This window comes from Balaenoptera borealis (genome assembly GCF_965194805.1).
Source record: "Balaenoptera borealis genome assembly, chromosome: 13".
Classification (NCBI taxonomy): Eukaryota; Metazoa; Chordata; class Mammalia; order Artiodactyla; family Balaenopteridae; genus Balaenoptera; species Balaenoptera borealis.
In genome coordinates, this window is record NC_138870.1 from 42449492 (window position 1) to 42474809 (window position 25318).

General features: G+C 48.4%; 1 long non-coding RNA gene across 3 annotated transcripts; it reads left to right on the forward strand.

Annotated features, from left to right (window-relative positions):
• Window positions 1–219: 219 nt before the first annotated feature.
• On the forward strand, window positions 220–22935 carry LOC309610115. Of its 3 annotated transcripts, XR_014233718.1 has the most exons (6): window positions 220–297; window positions 3703–3803; window positions 10096–10121; window positions 14394–14447; window positions 20519–20630; window positions 21017–22935. It is a non-coding gene; the product is annotated as an uncharacterized lncRNA (long non-coding RNA). The 3 variants fall into 3 exon arrangements; XR_014233719.1 differs by lacking the exon at window positions 10096–10121; XR_014233720.1 differs by lacking the exons at window positions 10096–10121; window positions 14394–14447.
• Window positions 22936–25318: the final 2383 nt, after the last annotated feature.

Consider the following 25318-nt stretch of genomic DNA (forward strand, 5'->3'; position numbering starts at 1 on the left):
AGCCTCCTGCCTCTTTACTCCCTTCAAGGGAGCAGATTCCTCCCCCTCCTGCAGTCAGCCCTCTAGCCCTGGCCTGGTGCTTCCCCAGGTGTGCACACGTGCCTGGGGTAGAGTTCAGCAGGTTCAGCTACTCCTGTCTGGCACAGCTCTGCCTCCATCTCAAGCCAGGGCCCCACCCTTGCCCAAGTCATGGATCAGTGCCTTTCTCACACACCTCAAGTCTCGAGGTGGGGTCCAGTTCCCAGGTTCCCACAGCCCCCACCCTCAGCGAGCCTCTTCTGCCCAGCAGCAGGCAAGGTAAGGAGGCAGCAGGATCAGGGAGGGCTTGAGGATACAGAAAGGACCCCAGAGGAGCTCAGAGGGATGGATGATTAGTGCTGCGTGTTGAGAGCAGCCTATTGTGGAACTTAAGCACTGGGGTTCCGGAGCTGGAGCGCCTGGGTTTAACTCTCAGCTTCTCCACTTGCTGTGTGTGACCTTGGGCAAGTTAGCTAACCGCTTTAGACCTTAGCTTCCTCACCTCGAAAATGGGCACAATACAGGTCCCCTGCCCACAGGGCGGTTCAGAGATTCCATGACTGAAAACAAATCAAGGACTTAGAACCGTGCCTGGCACACGGTAAACACTCAATGTTAGAAGTAGTCTAGCTCCCTCGCTTCACATTTGGGGAAATGAAGCCCAAAGAAGAGTAATAACTAGGCACAGTTAGTAAGACAAAATGGTTTTGTATCATTCAGTTTTTTCTTTTAGTTTTTATTATGGAAATTTTTTAACATACAAAAATGAAGTAATAATATGATGAACTCATTACGAAGTAGGGTACTCATTACCCTATTTCAGCGATTATCAGGTCACTGAGTTTCATCTATACCCCCAACATACCCCTGGTGGGTTATTTTTGGCTGCCCGTGCGCAGCATGCAGGATCTTAGTTCCCCAACCAGGGATCAAACCCGCACCCCCTGCAGTGGAAGCGTGGAGTCTTAACCACTGGACGGCCAGGGAAGTCCACCCCTGGGTTCTTCTGAAGCAAATCTCAGCCATTATATCATTTCATCTGTAAACATTTCAGTATGTGTCTCTAAAAGAAAAGGACTTAAAAATAGCCACATTACCATTATTACTAAAATATTCACAATAATATGTCAATATCATCAAATATCCAATCACTGTTCAGATTCTCTAATTGTCTCATTTCTAAAACAATTTGTTTAAATCAGAGTCCAAATAAAGTCTATATATGGCAAATGATTGCTGTCTCTTTTAAACTATAGGTTCCCCCTTTTCCTCTTTTTTTCCACCCCTTACAATATATTTGTTGAAGAAACCAGGTCATTTGTTCTGTAGAGTTTCCCACTGTCTGGAATTTTGTTGCACCCCTCTGTCTAGAGGCTCGATGTGATTCAGGTTCAACATGTGGGACCGTAACCCCGTAGGCAGTGGTGTGTTCTCCCATCTCAGAGACAATGTGAGCAGTGCTGCTGGTCAGTTCTTCCCTCCAGTATTTCATTAGGGGTTGCAGAATAATGAGATTCCATCTTCCTCCGCATTTAATAGCTAAAATTCTTTTTTTTTTTTAATAAATTTATTTATTTATTATTTATTTTTGGCTGTGTTGGGTCTTCGTTGCTGCACGCCGGCTTTCTCTAGTTGTGGCGAGCGGGGGCTACTTTTCGTTGCGGTGTGCAGCTTCTCATTGCTGTGGCTTCTCTTGCTGCAGAGCACGGGCTCTAGGCGCTCGGGCTTCAGTAGTTGTTGCACGCGGGCTCAGTAGTTGTGGCACTCAGGCTCAGTAGTTGTGGCTCGAGGGCTCTAGAGCTCAGGCTCAGTAGTTGTGGCGCACGGGCTTTGTTGCTCCGCGGCATGTGGGATCTTCCCAGACCAAGGCTCAAACCCGTGTCCCCTGCATTGGCAGGCGGATTCTTAACCACTGCACCACCAGGGAAGTCCCTAAAATTCTTTTACTAAGAGAAACTTGCCTCTCTCAACTATTTGGTTAACCTGAGTTAACTTTTATAAACTATACAGGAAAAGCAGATCAGTGCTTGATTCTTTTCCCTTTATTTACAGTTTCCAAACTACTGAGTTACTTCCTTAGCATCCCCAAAAGTGATCGATTTTTTAAAAAAATCATGAACTCGTGAATTTAAATATATTTGAAGTGTTTCAAATCATTGCCACTATAGTTAGGATATATTTTAAAACTTGTTGGCTGAAATTTATTGAATGAGGGTAATAAAAATAAAGGTAACCGTGGGAAAACCGAGATAACTCCGACTCTGGAGGTCAGCAACCCAGAGGTGGAATCCTGGCTCTACTATTTACAAGCTTGGTGACCTTGGTAGAGTTACTTAATTTCTCTTTCTATTTCCTCATGCCCCAAAGAGGAAAGCGGTTAATAATAACTAATATTTATTGAGTGTTTACCATCTTCCAAGCATAGTGCTAAGTTCTTTAAAGACATAATGGCGGGCTTCCCTGGTGGCGCAGTGGTTGAGAATCTGCCTGCCAATGCAGGGGACACGGGTTCGAGCCCTGGTCTGGGAAGATCCCACATGCTGCGGAGCAGCTGGGCCCGTGAGCCACAATTACTGAGCCTGCGCGTCTGGAGCCTGTGCTCTGCAACAAGAGAGGCCGTGATAGTGAGAGGCCCGTGCACCGTGATGAAGAGTGGCCCCTGCTTGCCACAACTAGAGAAAGCCCTCGCACAGAAACGAAGACCCAACACAGACATTAAAAAAATAAATAAATAAATAAATTAATTATTTAAAAAATTTTTTAAAAAGACATAATGGCACGTAATCCTCATATCAGCTCCATGAGGTAGGAGCTATTATCATCCCCATTTTAGAGATGAGGAGGAAACTAAAATATGAATTGGTTGAGCAATTTGTCAAGGTTGCACACCTAGAAAGAAGTGGAACAGGGACTTGAACCCAGGGCCGTCTGGCTCCAAAGCACACCGTCATCTGATGGTTATTGCGAAGATCTGAGCTGGTGATGATCATTCATCGTATGCCTGCTGCATGCCAGGCCCTTGGCCTGACTCCAAAGCTCACACTCTTAGCCGGTACCCTATTTTCATGGTGTTGGCCTGTGGTTAGTGCATAATTAGTGAGAATTATTGGTGGGTGTAGAAGTAACCACCATGGGAGTGAGGGATGGAGCAAGGAACTAACCAGGAAAAGGGCAGGCCCAGGGAAAGTCAGGGCGAGCAGGTCTATCGTTGCCCCTTGGCACTTCCCCTCAGAAATGGAGCACAGTCAGGTCTGGCACATGGGGAAGGGGGCAAAACTTCTGTTGCAGCTGTGCTCTCTCCCTCCCCAGGCTCCCCCTCAACTGCTGAGATGCAGGCCTCTTGCCTAAGAATGCAGCTGTTGTTGGTGGGTTCTATGTCCACTGCCGTTATGGTTCTCATCCTAATTGCTTTGTTAATCAGTAAGGGCAGGAAAGTTCCCTCTGCTTCCCCAGAGAGGCCTGGGTGGCCCTCAAGTAGTCTTAGAGGACAGTCCAGGTCCTACCTGGCTGGTAGGGAGGGCAGAGATCCTGGGTGCAGCTGGGAGGGGGCAGGTATCAATAAGAACACCAAGAACAGTATTTCCTGAGCACCTGGTGTGTGCCAGGTGGAGGCCAGACCCTAAGTTATCCTCAGTGTCCAGAAAATGTGTGTCTTTTTTTTTTTTTTTTGGCTACACCACTCAGCATGTGGGATGGGATCTTAGTTCCCCGACCAGGAATGGAACCCGCGCCCCCTGCACTGGAAGCACAGAGTCTTAACCACTGGACTGCCAGGGAAGTCCCAGGTGGGTCTTCTTAATATCTCCATTTTGCAGATGAGCAAACTGAGGCTAAGAGAGGTTAAGCAACTTTGCCTGAGGCAGGTGGCAGATCCAGGAATCTAATCCAGGCTGCCCAACTCCATACGGGGTACAGACAGACAAGGAAGCAGGATATTGTGGAGGCAGGCGATGCTGAAGTTCTCTGGGTAGCGAAGGGAGGAGAGCATTCCAGGCAGGAGGAACGGTTTATGAGACGGTGTGGAGGTGTGAAAAGGTATGGCCTGTTCAGGATGGTGATTAGCTCTGTGGCCAGAGTGAAGGGTGTGTAGGGAGGAGGGGCAGCAAATGGAGTGAGGGGGCTGCTGGGGCCAAGGTAGAAACCTCAGGTTCTAGGACAAGGAGCTGGAATTTTGTCCTTGGGCGGGGGGAGGTGTGGGACCATGGGAGGCATTAAGCAAGAGGACTGATGACGGTGATAACTTGGGTTTGCATGGTGATCTGTGGTTTACAAGGAGCTTCTTGAGGTACATTATCAGGTGGAAGCCTCATGTCAATCCTGAGAGCTACCCATTTTGCAGATTAGCAAACAGACTCAGAATAGTTATGAGACATGCTCAGGCCACAAAGCAACTAACAACTTCTTACCAAGAATATGACAGCAAGTAATAAGAACAGATATTCATTGAGCTCCAACTATGTGCTAGGTTTGGGATACATCAGTGAACAAAATACAAGATAAGTAAAATGTCTAGTAGTTAGAGGTGCTGTGGAGAAAACTAGGCAGAGAACAAAAGCAGAAGACACTCACTCTGACAACTAATATTTTGAACTGAGAGTTCCCTGCGCTGCACTAGGAGGTGCCCCCAGATGTGCCTGAAGAACTAATAAGGGCCCCAGTGGGGGAGAGTTTGGGGATTGCCGGCTCAGACCCTGACTTCGCTGTGACCTTGAGCAAGGCAGGCCCTCCTTAAACCCGTTGCTAAGTGAGGAGACTGCACCAGAGAAGGGGTTTCTAATGTCAGAAGCCTCGAGGAGCATCTCAAGCTGACTCAGGAGATCCGGGGAAGGGACTCAGGTAGGGGTATTTTAACAAGCTCCACGGGAAACTCTGAAAGCACACCTGATTAGAAACAACTAGATTATCAAGGTCCCTTCCAAATCCAGTTCAATAAATTCAATACAACACATGTTTATTGAGTACCCCCTATGCCAAGCGGTATCCTGCAGCTTTGGGATAAATCAGTGAGCAAAATACAAGATAAATAGGTAAAATTTTCTAGTAGTTAGAGCAGCACCGGCAAAGTACAATGAGGAGTGCTGGTTTGGGGAGGAGTTGTAGCATTCGGTAGTATTAGCAAAGGTGACTTGAAGGAGGCGAGGGAGTAGCTGAGTGCATATCTGGGGAAAGGATACTCTGAGCAGTCAGCAGCTAGAGCAAAGGCCCTGGTACAGCAGTGTGCTTGCAAGGTGGCCACTGTGACTGGAGCCGAGTGGGCGAGAGTTAGGGGTGGGGTGAGGGGAAGGAGACGGTCATGCAATGCTGCTCTAGCGTGTTAAGACATATTCAGCACTTCCCTGAGTATCTTGACTCTGATATTGACCCTGAAGCTGTCCCTGCCCTGACCTCTCCCCCAATGAACTTTCATTTTAGGGACCACCCATCACAGTAAATGCCAGAACTGCTAACACCAAAACAGTGTCACTTGTATAGGTACGCATTTTGTATTTTCCCTCCTTAATCCTAAGTGTCTTCAGCCTCGCCTAGTCTTCTGTCCCACCCAAGTATCTGTCCTTCCCTTCCCAGCTCCTTCCAGGGCCCCCAGGTATGCGTGGCCTAGAGGCAGGGGAACAGGGCAGGTGGAGAGCATGTGACCAATGTCATTCTCGTTGTCGCAGGGAAGCAGCGGCTTAGGGTACAGCATCCAGGAAAGAGAGGACCCGCATGAATAACTGTCCCTGGAATTACTCACTTTGAGCTTCTGGCTGGGAATCCCAAGATAAATAAGACTGTGCCTGCCTGGGGGTCCCAGCCTGGGGTGGTGGGCTTGGAGGAGTGGAGCTGGGTAGGAAAGGAGATAAACACAGATGCAGAAAATTCTAATGTATATACAATGTATTGTTTCAGATTCTCAAACAAGAGAGGTAAGTGACCACCAGAGTTCAACAGGTCATTATCTACCAGTTGGGGGACCCTGTGTAAATCAATTAACCTCTCCTCTCAGGCCTTGACAGATATCGGGCTCAATACATTTTTAAATAAATGTGCTTCAGTTTCCTTGGATGTTAAATGGGAGTAATAATACTATTGTTGACTGAGGTCTCCCCAAAGCCAGCCTCCACCCACTTCCAAGCTCACTCTGTGGTCTTGCCTCTGACCGTCCCCTCAGCAGCATTTGTACCTCACTCCACTGAGGTGTCAAGTGTGCCACCAGGCCATATCTGTTGAGAGGAAGGTCATACCAGCTTGTGGGTGTGACCTTGACTGCAAAGGCCAGCACACAGCTGATGTAATGGTCATTAAAGTGTTCTACTGGCTGATCAATGGCGAGAGCTGCCAACTTTAGCAAATAAAAATCCAGGACACCCAGTTAAATTTGAATTTCGGATAAACAACCAAAACAAATTTATTATAAGTATGTCCCACACAATATTTGGGACTGTAGGGGAGGCAAAAATTTACCTCTATCCTCTTAGAGTTTTTTGGCTGGACCTGTGAATTAAACTGCCATAAAACAGATTAACAGGAGAAAAGCATACACATTTCTATAAGTTTTATTTCTATAAGACCCAAAGAAATGGTGAAAACTACTGCCTTTATACTGGATTGAACAAAGAGAGACAATTGTGGAAAAGTAACCAAACTATATGGTGAGGCTAAAGGAAAATAAGAGTTACTTTAACAAGGTCTGTTTGTACAAAAGGCTCTTGACTTTGACAAACCTTAAGAGAATGTATCTTTTTTTCTTGGTACAGGGAGGGAATCTTTCACGTAGGAGTTTTTAATGTCCTGTTTTCAGGAAGAAAAGAGGAGATTAGAATGCCCTTTCCGAATCTGCTGTTTTTCAAGTGCCTTTAGCTCAAAATAATCCTTATGTCAGAGGGGTCTATTTGGAGATGGTGTATTCTGCCACCCTTCAGGGCATATTTGTTATACAAAAATATTATTCATGGGGCTTCCCTGGTGGCGCAGTGGTTGAGAATCTGCCTGCCAATGCAGGGGACACGGGTTCAAGCCCTGGTCTGGGAAGATCCCACATGCCACGGAGTGACTGGGCCCATGAGCCACAACTACTGAGCCTGCGCGTCTGGAGCCTGTGCTCCGCAGCAAGAGAGGCCGCAATAGTGAGAGGCCCGTGCACCGCGATGAAGCAACGAAGATCCAATGCAGCCAAAAATAAATAAATAAAAAAAAAATTAAATAAATTTTAAAAAACAAAAAATAAATACAATACAAAAGAGATTTTCACATAATTTGTGTTGACAGTCATGCCAAATTAGACAACCTTCCTTCAGTCATTATAGTTGTTAGTTTTTTATTAACTTAAGTCTGGAGAAACTTCATGAGGCTGGAATTTATCAATATAATTCTCTAAGCAATACTTGGATTCAGAACAAAACCACAAATTTTACGTATCATGTGCAAATAAAATAATGGGATGGCATATGATACCTTACCACTGTCACAAAAAAATTACAAAATGTTTTTATTTCATCATATAAAGTGCTATTCCTTTTATCATGAACATTTCTTTTTTTAAAAAATAAATTTATTTATTTATTTTTGGCTGCATTGGGTCTTTGTTGCTGCGTGCGGGCTTTCTCTAGTTGTGGCGAGCGGGGGCTACTCTTCGTTGTGGTGTGCGGGCTTCTCACTGTGGTGGCTTCTCTTGTTGCGGAGCACGGGCTCTAGGCGCACGGGATTCAGTAGTTGGGGCTCATGGGCTCTCTTAGAGCACAGGCTCAGTAGTTGTGGCGCACGGGCTTAGTTGCCCCGCAGCATGTGGGATCTTAGTTCCCTGACCAGGGATCAAACCCGCGTCCCCTGCATTGTAAGGCGGATTCTTTACCACTGGACCACCAGTGAAGTCCATGAACATTTCTTAAAGCACTATCTTAATCCATAAGATAGCAGTTCTCAAACATCTTTATGTCAGAACTCCTTTACACTCTTAAAAATTATTGAGGAGTCCAAAGAGCTCTTGTTTATATAAATTGTAACTATCAACAGTCGTCATATTAGAAATTAAACTGCTAACTTTTAAAACACAACACATGAGCCCAAGTTCCATTAGCCGTCAGAGTGATAATGACATCCACGCCAAGCAGCCTCTGGAAAACACTGTACACTCGTGAGAGAAGCAGCGTGAAAAGGGCAAATGATGTCTAAGTTTTGTGGGACCTGACCAGGGATTGAACCCAGGCCCTCGGCAGGGAAAGTTTGGAGTCCTAACCACTGGACCGCCAGGGAATTCCTGTCCTCAGGCCACATTTCGAGAACTGCTTCTGGGGAACAATGTAAAGAATTGGTATCATGCTCCCTACACATTATGCCTAGACCTATGAATATATAAGAGTTTTAAGAATTAGTCCTACAAAACATTCCTTGACTGTGGTGTGCAACTTTTGTGAATATTACACTAATTCATGAGTCCATGCAGAACCACAAATTGGAACATGAAGAGAAGCAGAAAAGCAGAGCTGCTTCTATGTGCTTTGTCGTGTGTAAAGCCCAGAAATGCCTCTCACCCTCTCAGAGCTTCAGTTTCTTCTTCTGTGGCATGAGGATGATACCCATCTATGCTTCCACATCAATTCTGTACATTGCTTGAGGGCGGGTCCTGCCCGAGTCCCCACGATGTCCCCAGTGCAGTGCCTGGCCCAGAGCAGGTGCTCACTCAACATCGTCAGTGTGACCACTGGCCTCGCGGCTGTGCTGACCGAGGCTACTGTCACGTGCACTTTGGAGTCAGGCAGGCTACTTGTGTGAGCTCGGAGGGCTTCTTCTCCTGAGGTGGAAAGTCCACCATTTCCAAACCAAGAAGTCTGGCAAGGTTGCTAACTTCTCAAGGGCTCAGTTTCATCATCTATAAAAGGGGGTAACAACACTAGTACCTACCTCATGGGGGAGACGTACCAATGGGATAATCTATGTAGAGCACTTAGCACCTGACACATAGAAAACGCTTGATAAATGTTAACTATTCACTCTACCAGGCAGGCAATTTCAATATGGGGCAGATAGATTTATTAAAAATCAACTCCTAGCTTGGCGAGGGCAAGGACCGGGTCTCACGTACAGGTGAATTCTGGAACTGTGCTCCGTGCCTGATACACAGCTGGTGCTCACCCAACAGGCGAATGAACGAACGAAGGGATGAACACACGAACAGAAGTTCTTTCTTATGGCTAAAGGGTTATACCTTCTGCCCACTGGCAGTGTGGAACCACCTAGCTCCTTCAACTGCTGAACACTGAGAATCACGTCCTTGCCTTCGTCCCCCATCCTCCGAGCTCCCGGCTCTGCCCTGTTGCTGAAAGTAAAAACTAAATCGCTTTTGAATCATTAGTTGACCCACTGATAATACCTCCCACTGACCCTGGGTTCACTGAATTCTCCCATGAATAATCAGAAAACTGACAAAACAGGATTTTCTCTCTACCATTTAATGTAAATTAATGTTTATCTTTATTCTTTTAAGTAATACATGTTCTTCATAGAAAAATAATTTTTAAACAGAAAACACAAGACTAAGAAAGTCAAGCTAATTCCACCAAGTAGAGAACTACCAGTAACATTTTAGCCTATCTATCTCCACTCATATATAAAGAGGGGGGTTATGAGTAACTTTTTTTTTTTTAACAAAATCAAGTTCTTATTGTGAATGCTTTTTTTTTTTTTTTTCTGCTTAAGGTACTTTGAACATCTTTCCATGTGACATTCTCTCCCACAACTGCAGGGACGCTAGTGCTGGACACTTGTGTGGTTTCCACTTTCTCTCCACTGTAAATAATACTGCCATCTGCATTCGTTACTTACTGTGCACACACACTGTGCACACTTGCAGGTTTACAGTAAATGAAATGAACACATTTTCAGTATTTGGTGGGATGGTGACCATTAATGGAGACTACTTCTTGCCCAGATTCTTACATGGCCTCCTAACTGGGGCCAGCCTGGTCTCCCCAGAACCCTTCATGATTCCTCCTTGTCCTACATGTGGTCTAACTTGGCATTCAGGCCCTCTGAAGGTCTGTGCCAGTCACCCTGGACACTGGCTACACTAACCCCATGCTTTCCCACCTTCTTTGCTGACAGCTCCCCCAGCCTGTGACAGCCTCCAGGTGAGAGTTTGGGGAACAATTTTTCTTCTTTTCAAAAATATTTGTTTCGGGCTTCCCTGGTGGCGCAGTGGTTGAGAATCTGCCTGCCAATGCAGGGGACACGGGTTCGAGCCCTGGTCTGGGAAGATCCCACATGCCGTGGAGCAACAAGGCCCGTGAGCCACAATTGCTGAGCCTGCGCATCTGGAGCCTGTGCTCCGCAACAAGAGAGGCCGCGACAGTGAGAGGCCCGCGCACCGCGATGAAGAGTGGCCCCCACTTGCCACAACTAGAGAAAGCCCTCGCACAGAAACGAAGACCCAACACAGCCAAAAATAAATAAATAAATAAATTAATTAATTATTTTAAAAATGCAACTGTGGGGAAAAAAAATTTGTTTCCACACTTAACTATGACAAGCATTAACTACTTTTTAAATTGACATATAATTCATATAACGTAAAATCCACCCTTTAAAAAAAGTGTACAATTCAGTGGTTTTTAGTATATTCACAAGGCTGTACCACCATCACCACCATCTAATTCTAGAACACTTTCATCACCCCCGAAAGAAGTCCCATACGCATTAGCAGTCACTCCCCATTCTCCCTCTCCCTGGGCCCTGGCAACCACTAATCTATATACTTACTATCTCTGTGGCTTTGCCTATTCAGGATATTTCATACATGTGGAATCATAAAATAGGTGGCCTTTTGTGATTGCCTTATTTCACTTAGCATAATGACTTCAAGTTTCATCCATATTGTAGCATGTGTCAGAATTTCCTTCCTTTTTAAGGTTGCATGAAATTTCACTGTGTGGCTATACCACACTGTGTTTATCAATTCGTCTGTTGATGGACACATTGGTTGTTTCCACCTTTTGGCTATTGTGAATAATGCTGCTATGAATGTTGGTGTACAATTACCTGTTTGAGTCCTTGATTTCAATTCCTTTAGGTATGGAGTGGAATTGCTGGATTGTATAGTAATTCTATGTTTAACTTTTTGAGGAACCACCACACTGTTTTCTACAGCAGCTACAACAATCTGTAGTCCCACCGGCTATGTATGAGGGTTTCAATTTCTTCACATCACTCTCAACACTTGTTATTGTCTGTGTTTTTTATTATAGTCATCTCAGTGGGTGTGAAGTAGCATCTTATTGTGGTTTTAATTTGCATTTTCCTAATGACTAATGATGTCGAGCACCTTTTCAACTGCTTTTGGCCATTTTCTATATATTTGTAGAGAAGTACCTATTCTCTCTCTCTTTCTCTCCATATTTTTAGAGAACTATCTATTCAAGCCCTCTTCCCATTTTAAATTGGGTTATTTGTTTTTTTATCGTTGAGTCCCAAGTATTCTTTATATATTTTGGATACCAGACTCTTATCAGATACATGATTTGCAAATATTGTCTCCCATTATATCAGTTATGTTTTCAGTTTCTTGATAGCATCCTTTGAAGCACAAAGTTTAAAATTTTGATGACGTCCAATTTATTATTATTTTTTCGTTGCTTGTGCTTTGTATGTCACATCTAAGAAACCATCACCTAATCCAACATCAAAGAGACTTATCCCTATGTTTTCTTCTGATGGTTTTATAGTTTAACTCTTACATTTAGGTCTTTGATCATTTTGACTTAATTTTAGTATAGGGCTCCAAATTCATTCTTTTGCATGTAGATATCTAGTTGTCCCAGCATCATTGGTTGAAAAGATTATTATTTCCTCATTGAACTGTCCTGGCACCTTTGCTGAAAATCAGTTGTTCATAAATATATGGGGTTATTTCTGGACTGTCAAGTCTATTTCATTGATCTATAATATCTCTCTTATGCCAGCCCTACATAGCCTTGATACTTGATACAGAGTGCCACTGCAGCTTTGCAGTGAGTTTAAATCAGGAAGTATGACTCCTCCAACTTTGTTCTTCTTTTTCACAGAAGAAAAAAAAATATATATATATATATATTAACAAAATCCTACATATTCAGTTCATTCCAACCCAAAAGCCACCTTCTCCAGGGAACTTTTCCCAGACTTTCTATTCAGGATCTGCCTTCCTCTGGACGTTTCCTTTGTTCTTGTCTTACGGCATCTTGTACTCTTGTGAGGTTGCTGGGATCACCAATCTCACTGGAAGAAGAGCTCGTTGAAGGCAGGGGTTGTGTCTTATTTACTTGAAAATATACCCCATGCCTCCTGGCATGGAGCCTAGGACTATGGTGGGGCTGAGTACATGCTGAATGAATGAATGAATAAGTGCATAAATAAATGAATGGTATTGAGTCACTCATATAGTTCATATTCTGATCAGAACCTGGGCAAACATCCTTTACAAAGAAGGGCTTAGGAATAACATTCATTAAATTCATAGTTACACCTCTATTGACAAGTGTAGTCATGTGTGGTTTCACCTGAGGTTTCCTTAGTTTATTTTAGTCATTATAATGCTTATCAACAAGAGGAAAATGTGCCTGAATTAGTGGAGGAATTACGTGTGAATTGCACACTTAGGCATTTCACAGTCAGGCCCAACCTCAATCAATACCGTAACACAATGACAGGTCTTATCAAAGCTTCAGACTTTGCTTAAACTAAAAGGTTATTAGCCTTTGAATTAGCACTCCAAACAGCTCTCTTAATTAATCTGCTAATGGTTTTCTTTCTTTAGAGGGATTAGCCCTGATCGATTCTAATATATGCTCCCAGAGCTACATACACACATTGGTCCCTTAAACAGTCCAGCGGAGATCTCAGTTTGAGCCCCTGCCTTCAGTTGAGGTGTGGAGACAGCACACATGTGACTCTTCTGAGTCAGGGGGCCAAGTGCCGGGTCACCCAGTAGGCCCAGAGCAGCTGGGCGGGACTAATTCTGCTTGGGAGGCAGGGAGGCATCAGGCCACCTCAGACTTTTGAACTGAGCCTGGAATCCTGCCCAGGATTCTGTCCGGTAGAGACGAGGACTAAAGGATTATGGCAGGGTGCAAAAGGTGTTCCAGGCAGATGGAACAGCTAGAGCAAAGGTGTGTTCACAGGCATACATTGTACCTATATACACATGTACACTCAGAAGCATCCTTCTCCCAAGAACTGGGCCAGTCAGAAACTGTCTGAAAGATGTCATTGTGTCCACCTGAGTCAGCCCACAGCCCAAAGTCCCACCAGGCTCTGGGTTCCAGCTGTCCTTCCCACCAGAGGGCATTGAATGTCTGCCACGCCCAGCCTTCTTTCCCATCAGTGCAGGCCCTCTCTCTGGCACCAGGCTGGGCGTTCCCCTCGGGGTCCTTACTCACTGCAAACTCCGGCACTAATCCCTGAAGGCCCAGAGTGAACTGGGCCAGAGGTTCTTGGTCCTGATGAAGCTTGGGTGTCACAAGATGCAGACTTTTCCACCCACCCCTGCTGGGACCTTTGGCTGCCTGTTGGAGCCACGGGGGCAGAGAGAGCCTCCACAGCACTGTGGACTGGTGATGGGGGTATAGCTTTGTCCAATATTTAAAAGTTCTTAGGAACAGTCCCAATGTACTTTCTTCCATCAATCCATGACAAGTATTTATTGATCACATACCTTTTAAATTTTGTAATTGATGTATTGCTAACATATATTAAGATATACATGTCATTAGTATATAGCCTGATGCATTTTCACCAACTGAACGCACCTGTGTAACCAGAACCTGGATCAAGAGACAGAACGTGACCAGCAACCCAGAACTCCTCCCGTTCCCCTGCCAGTCACCACCTCCCCCAAGGATAACCAGTGTCCTGGCTTGTGACAGCAGAGATCAGTTTTGTCTGATTTTGTACTTTATATAGATGGACTCATAGAGTATGGACTCTCTTGGCACTTTCTCTTGAACAAACAGATTGGTCAAAGATCTGAAGAGAGAAAGCAAAAGGGTGTTTGAAAGACTGGTCCTCCTGAGGAATAGGGAGTAAATCTCATGTATGGGGGTCTCTGCAGTCCATCCGGGGGTGGAGAGGGCAGGTGGCCTGGTGGAAAGTGCTCTGATCTAGGACTCAGGGACTTGCATTCAGATTTGATATCCGCCCACAGCTTGCTGTGCAACCTTGGAAAAATCTTTCCCTCTCTGGACCTCAGGTACATCCTCTGCAGGGTTAGAGGGGAGAATAGTTTCCTGCCTTTTCCCCAACAAAGACACCTTCTGTTATCTATCCCCACCCCCATCACTGCCATGGAGGACATGCTTTGAAAAATGTTGCTGACTGAGCAGACCACACGTAAGTAATGATTCATTTGTTTCCCTGTTTCTTGTTAACAGAAGACCTATGGAGCAGACTCAGATCTACAGCAGATAGCAAGCGTGCCAACCAGGGTTGGCAGAATTCCAGAAATACGCAGAGGTTCTTTGTGGCTGAGTTACTTGATGGCAACCTCATGTTGGGGAAATGTTCAGAGCCTGATGCACCCACTGAATTATAGTGAATTACTTGAGAAGCCCCATCTCCGCCTTCATGCAGCCCTGGGCCCAGGAACCACCGACAGGACACGCAGTCGCTAACTTCCCTTCCACCTCTGATAAGCCAAGGGTCTGGGGGTTGGCCAGCTCCCGCCTGGAATGACCACAGAGTTGTGGATTGTGGACCCCTCCCCTGAGTAGGGCCTCCTTCTCAACCTGACCTCAGCCCCCAACCCCACTGTGTGCCCTTTACTCCAGCAGGCCCCCTGCCCAGCCCCCTGCTGGACAAGTCCTCCCGGGCCGAGGGTTGGCTCACGTTGCTCTGGGGGGACTATTTGGGAACTGCTGATGGAACTTGAATTCCTGGAGCACTGTGATAATTGCCCTCTGCCACTCCAGGCAGCCGCCACCAGTGTGGGGACATAACTCCACTGTTCTCTTCAGGGACATGGCTTGCTGCCTCCTTCAGGGTCTGCCTCCTCCTCCAGTCTTGGCTGCTCAGAGCTCGGGCTCTGGGGTCTCACTCCCCTCCATGCACCCCCAAGAACTTTCTCCTTTTCAGCCTGTCCCCATTTCTGTCCATGACCAAGGATGGGATGAAGTCTGCTTGAGGAAAGGAATTGTGCTCGCTGCTGGGGAGAAGAACCACACACAGAATAAGTCAGAATCCATTTAGAGCTGAGGGCAGGGAGGGAATGAGCTTGGGGTGGGGAAGGATTTGGTCAAAGAGAGCTTCTCGGTAAAGGGGACTCACGCATGGATGTGGAGGAGGAGGGGGCAGAGCTATATGGAATGAGGTGTGCTGGGGGGTGGCACACTGCAGACTGGACAGTCTCCGTGCAGTGAGATGGTCTCCACGCATGCTCATGTTCTGAGCAGTATGCGGGTGTGCGGGACCCCCAAGGGGTCACCTCTAGAGGGATGAAGTAACTGGAAATTCTCTAGGGTGATGAGTTGGGTGGGGAGAGGAATGCAACTAGGTAGGGGGTGGGGAGTGGTGTGCTGAGAGCTTGGAACCTGATATGAAGACATCTAGAAGCCTTGGTTGGACATCTAGAAGCCTTGTCTGGGACACATAACTAGATGGCCCATGGAGAACAACCCGTCAATCCAGCATATGTTCCATTTCACTGTCTTTGAGACAAGGTGCTGAGCCTTTGTACCATGAGGTGTAGAGGGAACTGAGGGGTAAGGCCTGAGGTATCACCTTGGGATAAAGAAGTGCTTGCCTGCTTGTCCATCTGGGTAGGCTTCTTCGTGTTTTTGTTTTTGTTTTTTTTAATATTTACGTATTTATTTATTTGGCTGTGCCGGGTCTTAGTTGCGGCACGGGGGATATTCGTTGCTGTGTGCGGGATCTTTAGATGCAGCATGTGGGATCTTTAGTTGCGGCATGTGAACTCTTAGTTGTGGCATGCATGTGGGATCTAGTTCCCTGACCAGGGATCGAACCCGGGCCCCCTGCATTGGGAGCGTGGAGTCCTAGCCACTGGACCCCCAGGGAAATCCCTGGGTAGGCTGCTTGAAAGAGAAGTAATTTCTGGAACAGCATGACAGTTTGTCTTGTTACAGGAAACCATTTGAGCATGTGTTGTGGGCTGGTGCAGCTCTAGGAAATGGGGGTGAATAGTTGTGACCCCTGCTCTCCGGGAGCTGACATTGTTGTGGAAAAGGCAGATCATGGAAAACTCAACCCAGTAAAGATATGGAGCTTGAGAAAGGCTCTGATGGGGGTGGGAGAGTGCCTAGATTCAGCTATGTCTGAACTGCATTTTGACAGATGAACAGTTCTCCAAGGGGTGAAGCATGCACATACTCAGAGACTCAAAACATCCTGTGAGAATCTGATGAAAGTTATGGACCTTTTCTCAGAAACATACACACATGTTTCATGGATCTTGGAGTGGGAATCCGCAGAAAAAGCCCTGAGGCCAGCCAGAGCATGGCAGTGATCAAGGACATTGATCTCTGGGGCAGAGATGAATCCCAAGGAGAAGGACCCCAGCCAGGGCACAGCCTGCCCTCGGTAGTGGATGCCAGGGCATGATTCTGGTAACATGGCCAGACCGCTGGTGGGAGAGGGAACGGGGCTTCAGCAGGAGCTGGTTTCCGGAGACAGAGCTGTGTTGAGAGTATGGCCCAGGTGGCTGTGGGGTGATGGTGGCGAACACCTGAGAGGGTACTTGGTGGTATTTGGGATCATGAAGGTGGGGGTCATGGTTAGCGCAGCACGGTGTGGAGATCAAGAGCAGCGCTTTCAGAGTCTAGCACACCTTTGTGTGAACCCCACGGATGGTTATCACCTCAAAGATGGCCTGGAACTCAGCCTTCAACAGTGGTCTCTGGGGGGCTGGGAGATGTGGAGTCAGCAACACCCAGGGAGTTTCTCAAAGTATATGTGCTGCTCCCACGCTCACCCCTACATAATTCAGACGATATGACCTCTGGGAAGTTGGCAATTGCATTGTGAAAAGCTTTCCAGGTTATTCTGATCCATCCCTGACATTTTGTCCTTCTCCCCCAAAAAACTACCCAGAAAGGTCATTGAAAAAAGAACATGACACTGTTCCTCTGAACTAATTAGACCAGCAGCAGCCCAGCCCAGCTCAATTCAGCCAGCTAGCCCATTCATTCAACATGTGTTTATTGCGCTTCCGCACAGGGCCAGGCCCTGGGCCAGGTGTTGGAGACCCAAGACCCAGCTCTTATACCAGCCATGGTGGGGAAGACAAGCCAGAGCAGAGACATCACAGTGTTGTGAGAGCTCTGTGATAAGGAAAGTCCCAAGTACTCTAGGAACACCCAGGAGGGGCAGTCTTGGGTCATCAGGGAAGGCTTCCTGGTAGTAGGCCAGGAGCCAGCCAGGAGGGTGGAGGAGAAGCCACCTGTGCACAGCCTAGAGGCAAGAGAGAGCAGAGGTGTTCAAGGAAGTACCAGTAATCCCAGCATGGCCTGTGGAGTGAGAGAGGAGGCCGGAGCCACCAGGGGGTTGGAATTGATCCTGCAGGCAATGGGGAGGCACGCAGTGTTCTGAGGGAGCTTTCCAGGGGCCGAGGTTACCCTGGGGGAATTGATGGGCCTGGAGAGAGAGGTCCCTGGGGTCATGAGCGGATCTGTTGTCTGCTCTGGGGATCTCAGCAAGAGATGCTGAAGGCCCGAATGAAGAGTGTCCATGGGGCCAGAGATGAGGGGCTGGAGTCTGCAGAAATGCCACCCCCGCCGTGGCTGACCCCTTCTGAGAGGCACGCATATCCCCTCCACCCCACCCGCATGCAGCAGGGGGCTGCGGAGGGGATTGTTCTGGAAACCTTGTGTCTGGCCTCACCATCTGAGCTGTGAGTCCATGTGGCCGTCCAGCCTTCCCCTGCGCCGCTTCCTCTTCCCTCTCTCCCTCCCCAGTCTTTCCAGAATCCTCTGACGAGCCTTCCTATTTCCTCAGCGTTGTCCTTAACACTTCCACCTCCTGGAAGCCCAGCTCTCCTCCCGTGTAAGGACATCCGCACCTGTGCTGTTCGTGAAGCTGCTCAGTTCCAAAGGCCTTCGCGTCCCCATTTCCCTCAGTCACTCCCACAGCCACAGCCTGGAGGCTGTCTTTCCTGAAACACCTGAACTGTTCAAAGCGTCAACCCTCCACTTGCGGGCCACGGCCCTCTGTGCTCCTGATGACTCCCTTCTTCCCGACTGCCTGCCCCAGGCTCCCACCCACCTAGACCTCCAGCCCCCCGCCCTGCCTCTACCTTCCCCACACACCCGAGACCCTCTGGCCTCCACACCCTGCCCTGCCTGTGTCCCCACCAGCTGCCCGTCGCACCCACCCAGCAGCCCCTGGGCCAGTAGAGCTGGCTGCCTTCTTGGCTGCCACCCCGGGCTGCTAAATCACCATGGAGACCGTGGCCTCTTACCTCAGACAGGCCCCGTCCGCTGCCCGCACCGGCCCTCTGTCTGCCCTGCACTGCAGCTCTTCCAAACCCGCTCTGGTCCCCTCTCGCCTCTACCTCTCCCAGTCTCCTCATTCACAGCCGACCTTCCTCTTCATTCACAAAGAAAGCAGAGGCCCCAAGATGGGAACCCCCTCGAGTTCCCGCTACCCCAGCTGCACGCTGCAACACCACGCACGCCCCAGCTTTCTTCCTCCTGAAGCATGGACCTCCCCGCTCGTGCGTAGGACCAGCCTGGGGTCTGGGGCCCAGCTCCGCCCTCATCCTTGGGCATGGAGGTCTCTGTCATCCCCTCCCTCGTCCCTCTCTCCAGCCGCCCATTTCCCCCCAGCTCCTCCCATCATCATGGAAACCCCCTCTGTCCTCCCCTCCTGCCTCACCTCCCCTTCGGTCCCCCCACTGCCTCTCTTACCCACCCCAGAAGCACCTCAACATCAGAATCCCTCTCATTTCTCCCCAACCTGCCTCTCCTCCAGTGCTCCCCATCTTGGTAAAGGGCAGCAGGACCCAACCAACTCCACACCCAGAGGCATTCTGTACCCCTCCCTCCCTCAAGCCCACGTTCCAGCACCCACTGAGTCCCCCTCCAGGCTCCTCTTCAATATCCTCAGAATCCATCATTATGCTTCTGCGATGTGCCAGGCTCCTCCCATGCAAGTGCTCGGCCCATTATTCATTCGGGTATTTGCTCAATACGCATTTCTTGGAAAGCTCATCCTGTGCAGCATTGACTTGACTCAAGTTCCAACTCAGACAGTGGTCCCACTTGGTACCTGACCCCTCGCATCCCAATACTAGTAATTGACCTGAACTTCACCCTTTTTGACCAACTCTGTCTCACCTCCTGAGCTGCCTGAGAGTTTGGCTGCCCCTCCTCATGCTGCCACCCTGTTTCTGTTGGCCTCATCCTGCCACCCTGTCAAGTGGTGATTATGATGAGGCATCATGGTGGTTATGAAGGCTCGGTGGTGGCAGTGGCAGTGATGGGGAAACCATCTGAGATGGGGCTGGTGGGGATAGTGACCCTATTAGAATTCCCTTAGGGACATTTATTGATTTATGCACTCAGTAAATATTTATTGAGCATCTACAATGTGCCAGGCACTGAGCTAGGCCCTAGGGATACATCAAGGAGCAAAAACACATAGGTTCCCCCCTCTCCAGGAGCTTACAGTTTACTGAGGGAGATATTCATCATATAAATGTCACAATTATGACAAAGACAAGTGCCTCACCGGGGTGGCACATGGTGCTCAAGTATGTTATAGGGGGGCTTGGTCCTCTCTGAGGAAGTGATGGTGAAGCTGAGGTCTGAAGGATGAAGATGTGTTAACTAGGAGAAGAGAAAAGGGATGAGCAGCCCAGGTAGAAGGACCAGCATGTGCAAAGGCCCTGGGGGGAAGCAGAGACAATGCATGGGACAGGAAGTCCCGCACAGAACACACTTTTGTTTTTTAATTGTAAAATAACATAACAAAAAATTCACCATTCAGACTTCTCTGGTGGCGCAGTGGTTAAGAATCCACCTGCCAATGCAGAGGACACGGGTTCAAGCCCTGGTCTGGGAAGATCCCACATGCCGTGGAGCAACTAAGCCCGTGTGCCACAACTACTGAGCCTGTGCTCTAGAGCCCACGAGCCACAACTACTGAGCCCGCGTGCCACAACTACTGAAGCCCACGAGCCTAGAGCCCATGCTCTGCAACAAGAGAAGCCACCGCAATGAGAAGCCCACGCACCGCAATGAAGAGTAGCCCCTGCTCGCTGCAACTAGAGAAAGCCTGCACGCAGCAGCAGCAGCAGCAAAGACCCAACGCAGCCAAAAATAAATTAATTAATTAAAAAAAAAATTCACCATTCGACCGTCTCAAAGTGTACAACTGAGCGGCATTTAGTAAATTCACAATGTTGTGCAACCACCACTCTCTTGTTCCAGAACATTTCACCACCCCAAAAGTAAACCCTGTACCCATTAAGCAATCACTCCTCATTCTTCTCTCTCCACCCCGCAGCCCCTGGCAACCACTCATCTACTTTCTGTCTCTACAGATTTGCCTATTCCGGACATTTCATATAAATGGAATCACATACTTTGCGATCTTTTGTGCCTGGCTTCTTTCACTCAGCGTAACATATACAAGTTTCATCCATGTTGCAGCAGGTATCAGTACTTCATTCCTTGCTATGGCTAAATCATATTCCATTGTATGGATATACTGCATTTTGTTTATCCATTCATCTGTTAATGGCCATCTGGGTTGTTTCCACCTTTTGGCTATTGTGGATCATGTTGCTATGAACATGTGTGTCCAAGTTTCTGTTTGAACACCTGACTTCAACTCTTTTGGGTCTAAACCCAGGAGTGGAACTTTGGGGTCATATGGTAACTCTGTGTTTAACTTTTTGAGGAAGAGCACACACTTTTTATTACATTCGTCTGACATGACTTAAATTCAAGCTGTGGTGGTAAGACAGGGGTGAAAGTAACATGGGAGAGTAAGCACTGTTATTTTCCAATGTTGACAGTTTCTTTCCATCTCTTTTCAGGTTGCTTAAAGTGGAGGAGAACAGGCAGAGAGGCGCCATCTAATTAACTGCCCATACGGTCAGCCCTGCCAGGTCAAGGATCTCGGTCTGTTTTTTCCCTGACATATCTCAGAGCCTAAAACACTGCTTGGCACATGACTGGTACTCAATAAATATTTGTTGCATGAATAATTAAATACAGTGAACTGCTTTAACTGCCCTAAAACCCTGAGAAAACATTCATTAGCTAGAACCAAGGCAGATGAGCCCACGTTGCAGCCCAAGGCGGGTGGTTGGGTGAAGAAAGGATTCTCCAGAGCCACAAGCCCTCAGCCCCTGGGGAAACCTCAACTGGTATTTTTGAACACTTGCCATGTGCAGGTACTTTTACATTTGTTCACCAGGAAGCTTGGAAAGCCTGAGTGGCTTTGGACTCCACAGACAGGCCGCCTACGAGGTGGACCCAGAATCCACCCCAGGCCGCTGGACATCAGGTCTTGCTCCCTTGGTGGGCACAGTGGTCCCTCTGTCCCAAGGCCAACGTTCAGCCCTGAGCAGGCCCGGGGCTGTGGTCAGCTGGGGGAACTCCCAAGGGTGTCTCAGGACCGCCACGGAGAGTACTCAGTTTTCCCTTCCCCCAGCTGAGGCTGGAGGGAGGAGGGAAGGATGGCAGCAGAGCGTGTAAATTGGAGACTGATATTGAATTGCAGCAAAATGAGCAGAGGATTAGGTGCCCCACCTGGACCCACCCCGGGAGAATACCAAGACCTGGACAGGCTCTCATGAGAAGCTGGCAGGCCCAGTACCAGGCGGAATCGTGGTTGGATGAGCAGGGGTCATGAGGCAGGTGGCTGGGACCACAGGCCGGAAGGCACCATTGGTTTGGCTGAGGCCTTCCTCTCCTGGGTCCTCCACCCCCAGGCTGGGCATCCTGCATTCACAGAGTTCTTCTTGAGTTCTGGGGGCAGAGCTGGGGGATCAGAGCCAGGCTGAGACGCTATCCCAGGTCCCTGACTTCAGGGAGAGCAGGGAGAAGGGGGATAGGAACACACGTAAATACCCAGGATTCTGGGGAGTGGGGTGGAGAAGCTGCCTTGACCGAGTAAGTCTGGGAAGGCTTCCTGGAGGAGGATGAAGGGTGTGGGACTGGGTTGGGATCCAGGAAGATCTGAATTTGAATTATGGCTTAGCTACTTCCTAGCTGTTTGACCTTGGGCAGACAGTTCGTTCTACAAACATTTTTATGAGTGTCTACACCAGGCCAATCACGTATTAAGCATTGGGACAACAAAGATGAATTCGATACAGTTCCTGTCCTCAGAGCTTGACCAAATCATTTTGGACGGCATGATCCGTGACGTCACAGAGGTGAAGCAGAGCACTGTGGGCCGGGGGCAGAGGAAGTGGCAGCCAGCTTAATGTTCTTGAGCCTCCCTTACCCTAATCTGTACAATGGGGTTGGTGCCCACTTGCTCACATAGCTGAGATGACTGGCTGAGAGAATCTGTGTGAGCCTAGCTCGGTGCCTCGCACACTTGATGGGCGGGTCAAGCCTCGAGGAGAGGTATGAGGCTGACAGAGGCCGAGGTCTGGGAGGGACACGAGGGGATGTGACGCCAGGGTAGAAGGAAGGCAGGCATGATGGCGTGCTGGTGGGGAGAGGGGCCCTGTCCAGAGCCCAAACAGGGCCCTGCAGGTCCCCCAATAGCTGGAGCCATGGATGCTGGAGGCAGGCACCATGGGCTTAGCTGCAGCTATTCTGAGTGGGAAGTCAAACAGGTTTGGGTGACCTTTGCAAGCAAGGCACTGCCCACAACACTTTCAGCTCGTTACTACTCCCTAATCTGGCAATGACCCCAGCACGGCCTGACCCTGGTATTCGCCGCTCCTCTCTCTCCCTGTAGGACAGAGACACCAGCTCTCCTGGGTCAGCTGGCAAACCCTTCCCCCTCTGCCCTCCAGCCCTGCAGGGAGGACCCGCCCACTCCCCAGGGAGGGTGCTACCAAGGCACCCTTGGCTCTTTGGGGCCTCCAGCCTGGCCAGCCTTCCCCAGATGTGACGGGGGAGGAAGCCAGGGACTGGGAGGAGTTCAGTCAAGGGAGGAACAGTAAGTCCTCCTCCTGGCTGGTCTCCCCTCCCGCTAGCGCCCACAATGGCTCCCAGATGCCCACCTATACAGCAGCTTTATTAGCATGCATGCCGGGCTTCTCCATGCTGCAGCGCTGTATGCGACCCCATTCGTCGGCTTGTCCAGCCCTCAGCCTGGTGCACCAGCTCCTGCCACAGCTTCCCCGGTGTTTGCTCAGCCTTCTTCGGACTCCTCCAAGAGCTCGGGAACTCACTACCTCACCAGGCAGGGTTATTATTAGAAAGGGCTCCCTGCCCCTGCGCCCCTTACTCACACCTAATCCTCTTAAATGAGAATAAGCTTGTTCCTGACCCCTCCTCACCCCTCTTACCCATTGAGAAAGCGCTTTTCAGCCAGGATCAAAAACAGTGTTTTGCAAACTGTGAGTGGCAACCCATTAGTGGGTCATGAAGTCAGTTTAGTAGTTGTTACCTAAATGAGTTTTTTTAGTGAAATAGAGTAGAGGAATTTAAAACATCACATTTAGGAAATATTGCTTTGTGAAATGTTAGTTTTAGTTATCTGTCTCTTTCTGTCCATTGAGATAATGTTTATGGGTTAGGATATCAAATGTATTTCTTCCTGCAGGTCTCAGTTACAAAGGTTTGGAAGTCACTTGCCTGGAGGAAGAGTTAGCCACGAGAAAATGGTGGTGACACCTGTCCCAGGTAGAGGGAACAACGAGTGTCAGGGCCCCAAAATGAAGGAGTTGGCCTGGCCTTGTCTTATGGGCAGTGGCAGCCGTAGGGTGGTCAGGTAAGATCCCATCTTCTTCATCTCTGGGTCCCACCCCAAGGGCGCAAGGGAAATGGCAGGAAGCTGTCTCTGGGTCTCCCCAGGAGCTTGATCCTGTGACCTTCCCGCCTCTACCTGGGCCTCGGCTGTCAGGACTGCCTGGCCTTTGAGGACGAAGTCAGCCAACCATGGGGGCAAAAGCCTGAATTTCTGAATCAGACAGATATGTATTTATAGCTTGTCTCATCTCTTTACCAGCCTTGCGATCTCAGGCAACTTTCATAACCTCTCTGTGCCTCAGTTTCCACCAGTGTTAAATGAGGCTAATAAGACTCATCCCCAAAAGTCCTTGTGAGAATTTAGTTTGAAACCCAGATGTCCCCAGGCCTTCAGTCCTCTGGGTTCCCTCTTTGCTTTCGCATAGAATAGGGTTGTCAGATTTAGCAAATAAAAATACAGGGTACCCAGTTAAATTTCAATTTCAGATAATGAGTAATTTTTCAATATGAGTGTGCTCCAAATATTGCTTTGAATATACTTATGCTAAACAATTTGTTATTTCTCTGAAATTCAAATGTACCTGGGCATCCTGCGTTTCGTCTGCCAACCCTACATAGAAATCCAAAGGCGCGCATTCCATCCCAGAACTGCGTGGATCCGACACCCTACAATACTTTTCAGGCTTCCTGAGGGGGCCAGAGCCGCAGACTCCCAACCCCTCCTGCCAGCTGCTGCCTGGGGTTGCTCTTTTCACTCTGTCCCACTTCGCCCGACTGCAGATCTGCCCTGTCCCTTCTCCCTCCTTCCCCAAAGTTCCAGCCTCATGGGCTGGGGTGTGTGACCCACTTTTACCGACCTCGTAGGGACAATGGAGGGCACTTGCAGCTCGGCTCAGAGCAGGAAAAACACCTCACTTCATCTGTCAGACAGCACCGGTCCTGAATTCTGTCACTGTGCTTCCACATGGGGCACCCTCCCTGGCCCAGCTCCCCACAGACACCCTCCTCCTACTTCTGCTTTTCCAGAGTCTCGGCCCCCTCCTTCAAGCCACCAGCAAACAACACACAAATCCCCACTTCTTTAGTAATCAGAGTCCTTTAGCCTTCTTTCTCATTTCTTTCCTATCTTGATTATTTCACAGGGTGGGTATGAGGTAGGGGTTCACTTTCACAACTAAAAATGTCCTCTTAAAGTCAGACTCCTGAGACTTCCCTGGCGGTCCAGTGGTTAGGACTCCGCGCTTCCACTGCAGGGGGCACGGGTTCAATCCCTGGTCAGAGAACTAAGATCCGCAAGCCATGTGGCGCAGCCAAAACAAAAACAAAAACAAAAATAAAAGCAAAAAAAACCCTTCAGACTCCTGGGATTCTAATTCCGCCTCCCCACTTACTAGCTGTGTGGTCTCAGGAAAGTTACTTAACCTCGCTGTCTCATTTTCTTCATCTCATAAAAAATGAGA